The sequence below is a fragment of the Anarrhichthys ocellatus genome, unplaced genomic scaffold (assembly GCF_004355925.1).
Source record: "Anarrhichthys ocellatus isolate YVR2014 unplaced genomic scaffold, GSC_Weel_1.0 scaffold4031, whole genome shotgun sequence".
NCBI classification, from domain to species: Eukaryota; Metazoa; Chordata; class Actinopteri; order Perciformes; family Anarhichadidae; genus Anarrhichthys; species Anarrhichthys ocellatus.
The window spans coordinates 1-4,874 of record NW_022284005.1 but is presented as its reverse complement, the minus strand read 5'-3'; the positions used below and the strand labels follow the sequence as shown (position 1 = coordinate 4,874).

General features: G+C 46.7%; 1 pseudogene; it reads right to left on the bottom strand.

Moving 5' to 3' along the window:
- Positions 1–2,104: 2,104 nt before the first annotated feature.
- On the bottom strand, positions 2,105–4,674 carry LOC116379277 (deubiquitinase DESI2 pseudogene; annotated as a pseudogene).
- Between the last annotated feature and the right edge of the window lie 200 nt (positions 4,675–4,874).

Genomic DNA, 4,874 nt, shown 5'->3' with positions numbered 1-4,874 from the left:
CTGTTCATGTTCATACTGTTCATGTTCATACTGTTCATGTTCATACTTTTCATGTTCATACTGTTCATGTTCATACTGTTCATGTTCATACTTTTCATGTTCATACTGTTCAGTTGGCCAAGATTTCTAAAAATCCTTTCTTTGTATTGGTCTGAAGTAATATTCTAATTTTCTGAGATACTGAATTTGGGATTTTCCTTAGTTGTCAGTTATAATCATCAAAATTAAAAGAAATAAACATTTGAAATATATCAGTCTGTGTGTAATGAATGAATATAATAGACAAGTTTCACTTTTTGAATGGAATTAGTGAAATAAATCAACTTTTTGATGATATTCTAATTATATGACCAGCACCTGTATATATAGCCTATACACACACACACACACACACACACACACACACACACACACACACACACACACAATATCAATCCTGTAATAAGAGTCCAGATATGAAATGATGTAGAAATAAACAGAGTGAGTCACAAGGCACCGAGAAGAAGAAACAGAGACGTCAGAAAGAAAGCAGATATTTCCCCACAAACCTTTCTGCTGTTTGACTAAAGAACATGTTTGATGTGATGAGAACTATTAGAAACGGTTGATGAAGCAAACAGAGGAGGGCTCAGTACGATCATTGTGGAAACATCTTTGTGACTCAGGACATGTTGGTCTGTCACGTTCCACAAGGTACCAGGGTCCACTTCAGACCTGAACCTTTGGAACAGAAACGTTTAGAAGAGTTTCTTTTGTCATGTGAACGGTGTAGCTGCTGCAGAGGGAGCTAACGCTGACTTCTTCTTCTACTGTTTGCTGGTAGAATCAGCAGTAATGCATCATATGTGATGAAGGATGTGAAACGTTAAAGGCTCACCTGTAGTCCTCCCACACAGGTGACTTCACCGCTGTCCTCTCAGCAGGGTGGAGCTTGATTGACAGCTTCCTTGTTCTACCTGTTGGGGGCGGGGCAATTTACCCACAATGCAGGTAGTTTGGTGACATCCCATAATTCACAGCTCCGCCCACCTTCCACCTGACTAGAGGTCTAATCATCAGAGTGATTGAAGACAGCAGTCTGGCTGAGCAGAGACTTCCATTTGTAAAGTAAGGAGTAACTACTGTCACATACATGTAGTGCAGTACAAAGTACAACATGTACCTCTGGGACAGGGGTCACCAACCTTTTTGAAACTGAGCTACTTCAAGGGTACCGAGCAGTACGAAGGGCTACTTGTTTGATACAAACTTCCTCAATAACAAAGTTGCACAGATCACCTTTTAATAATAATAATAATAATAATATATGTGAAGAGACTGATCACATGTCAATGTTAATTATTCCTCACATTAATTATTAACAATGATTGTGTATTTTGTTCAAAATCGCACGTTATATTTTTGTAAAAATGATCACTTCTAAAACATTTTAGGAAATCATTAAGTCATATCTTCACATCATGACTCGTTTGTACTAACCACTACCTTCGTAACATTTTTGAACAAATCATGAACTCTGTCCCATGTTTATACAAATTATCAGTTATGTAAGATAAAAAAATCAACTCTTTCACATGTTTAAATGAATCCTATTACATTCGTACTAATCACCACATTTTGGGAAATCTGGGTCAACTTTGCATTGCGCAATGAAGCCTGCATGCCGGCCTGTAGTCTGTAGTCTCCAGCTTTTTTTTGGGTACCTTTTTCTCCACGAAGAAACTAGTAACCAGTCTCGTCTATAGCCGAGGGGGGGGGGATCCAACCCTCCGAGGCACGCGAGCGTCTTTGGGCGCCTGCGTTCAAACCTCTAGTCTGCGCCTTTTCGGTCGTACTGCGTTGCCTCGCCTCTACCCCCGCCCCCCACGAGTTGTTGCCCCGCGGCCTGTTCCGAGGACTGACGGACCTGACGACGGTGTGCGATCGCGGCGGGGGCGGCGCGTCAGGTGCGTCCGGTGCCAACGGGAAGCGCCCGCCATTCGGAACCTGAAAACCTAGTGCGGTGCGGCCTCTTCCTTTTAAAACTGACATGAATGCGTTTTTGATTCAAAAAGAACAGAAACTACAATTTGTAGACGGAGCTCCATGGGGACCTAGTGCTATTTTTAGAACATGCGTTGCGGGCGACTCACACGGTCCCTGCGGGCGACCAGGTGCCCGCAGGGACCGTGCTGGCTACCTCTGCTCTGGGCGGTAGTGGAGTACAAGTATCAGGTAGTACAACATGGACCTCTGGGAGGTAGTGGAGTACAAGTATCAGGTAGTACAACATGGACCTCTGGGAGGTAGTGGAGTACAAGTATCAGGTAGTACAACATGGAGGTACTGCAGTACAGTACAAGTACATCAATGTATTTGCATAAATGCGGCTGAAGATTGAATGAAGCAGATTCGTGACGTGGGAACAAACATTAAATGGTGGAGACGAAGGTGAGGACTCAGTTTAGATGTTTGAGGTCCTCGATGTTCATGAGGAGGTGGAACCAGCTTCAGCTCTGGTGTCACTAATGAACTAAAGCATCACAGCAGGACACACCACAGACAGCTTGTACACTTCTCTTTAATTTACAACAAAAAGGTACAAATCAGGTCTGACTCCTCCGGAGGCTTCGTGGAAGTTCCCCGTGGAACAAGTCAGTTTGAATAGCTGAGGGTTCCCTCTCACCACACACGGAACGTCTCACGGTTTGAGACGATACGACTGCGTCGCATCAAAAGGACGAGACGGTGGACGACTGGTGAGGTTGAATCCATCTTTGGCCTCAAGTCAGTGGTGATCTGTGGAGACGTGGAATCACTGTGTGTCTGCTGGACGATGGTGATGAGGATGATGAAGGTGATGAGGATGATGATGATGAGTGAGTGTGTGAGACAGAAGTAAACAACATGAAGCGGTGAAGAGGAAACCTCAGGAGAACCTCAGTACAGAAAACAGCCAGCAGAGGGCGCCAACACACCAGCAGTGACCAAAATAAAGTTTACTTCTCTCTGAAAAAAAAATAATAATAATAATAATAAACCTCTCAGTCCAAATCACACCCGTCCAGGTCTCATGAGGAACGTCGTCTTTGCTTTAACACCGTTTCTGTCTCGTTAGAAAACAAAGTCCTGAAAGTAATCGTTGTGTTTTAGCAGTTCAAATCCTAAATGAAGCTCAAAGACGCTGACTCAGTGTCTCTGTGTGTTGCAGCTTGTTCATACGAAACATTTGTTGTACTCTCTCTCTCTCTCTCTCACACACACACACACACACACACACACACACACACACACACACACACACACACACACACACACACACACAGGTTGTAAACAAAAGCTCTTTTTCTTCATTAGTATAAAACCGTTTCTGACGACTGTCAGAAAAAGGAACAAACTTTAAAAAACATGATTTTCGTACAAAAGACGGTTATGAGTCCTGAGTTCATCAAACGTAGATTAAAACAACGTATCACAGGAATATACGTTCACGGATTCAAAGCTGTTTTCCCCAAATGCTCGTTTGGGAGAAAGAAGAAGAAGAAGATTTTCTGACATTAAATAAAAGCCAGAACGCTCCAAATGAACAGCAGAGCGTCGGTTCAGACATCACTGAGTTCACGAGGAGCGACGTGAGCTCACCAGCACGACCACCACCGGTCTACTGGTGGCCACTGGGACACTTGTGGGGTTCTAGTACCTTTTGCTCAAAGGCACCGTGGCGGTTTGCTACTGACAGAAAGGCTTCTCTAATTCAAACGTTACCGGTGAATAAATAACCAGGTGATCATGACGGATTGATGTCAGTGTGGAGTTTGAGGAGAAGCGAGTCTTTCCCATTAAAAGTCTGAGGTCCAGACGCACAAAGATGCAGAGATTCAAACTCCACCTGCTGCTTTTTGACAACGGCCACGCGGCTGCAGCTCCGCCGTTTGCCAGCCGCAGACCAGATGAAAGTGTGAGTTTAAACCACAACGCTGGAACGTGTCCGAGTGGAGCGTTTAAATGTTCCACAGTGTAAAGAGCCCTTCAGGAGCAACGAGGGCTCTGAGCGCCGTGTTGTGCATCAGCTGCGTTTACTCGCTGCGTCCAACAGACCGGAGATCACGAGACAAGAGCCAGTGAAGAGTCTGAGATCATTAATCGGTGTTTTCCGTCTTCTTGTTGGTGGTCTCCGGATGACTCTCACTGGTTTCCACCACAGCAGACTGGGGGAGTAGCACCGTCCAGCGACTAACCGCTGGAAACATCTGGACGTGGCTGGTAAAGCGTGAGACACTCCGGCTTCCAGACTGAAATAATGAGACGGACTTTGAAGGGAGGCGGTCTGGATGTCCCAGACGGACGTGGATCTGGATCAGCGGGTTCATGAGAGTCTCCCAGCGGTCTACCGGCGGGGATGGTGGCAGGAATGATGAGGCAAAGACGACGGGCTGGAGGAGGAAGACGGGGAGCAGGGAGACATGGACGCCAGGGAGGCCGAGGCCGCCGCGTCCTCGGCCTCCTCCAGCTCTCCTCCTCCTCCTCCGTGGAGCTCCTGGCTGACGCTGGACTGTAAGGCGGCCGGGGTCAGCCACTCTTTGGGCAGGCAGCTCTGGAGGAACGGCACGCAGGAGCTGAAGTAGGCCAGACGGTTGACCCAGCGGGGGGTCTCACGGCCGCACAGGATCTGAGGAGGCAGAAAGAAAAGGAGCTCTTAGAAGAACAGCAATCACAAGCCCCGAGAACCCCACAGCGGGATTATAAAACTACACCGTTGGTCAGATTTACGAGGGTCCTTGAACACATCATGTGTGGAGGAGAGGGTAGAGGAGAGGAGAGAGGGGAGAGGGGAGGAGAGAGGGGAGAGGAGAGAGGAGAAGAGAGAGGGGAGAGGAGAGAGGAGAAGAGAGAGG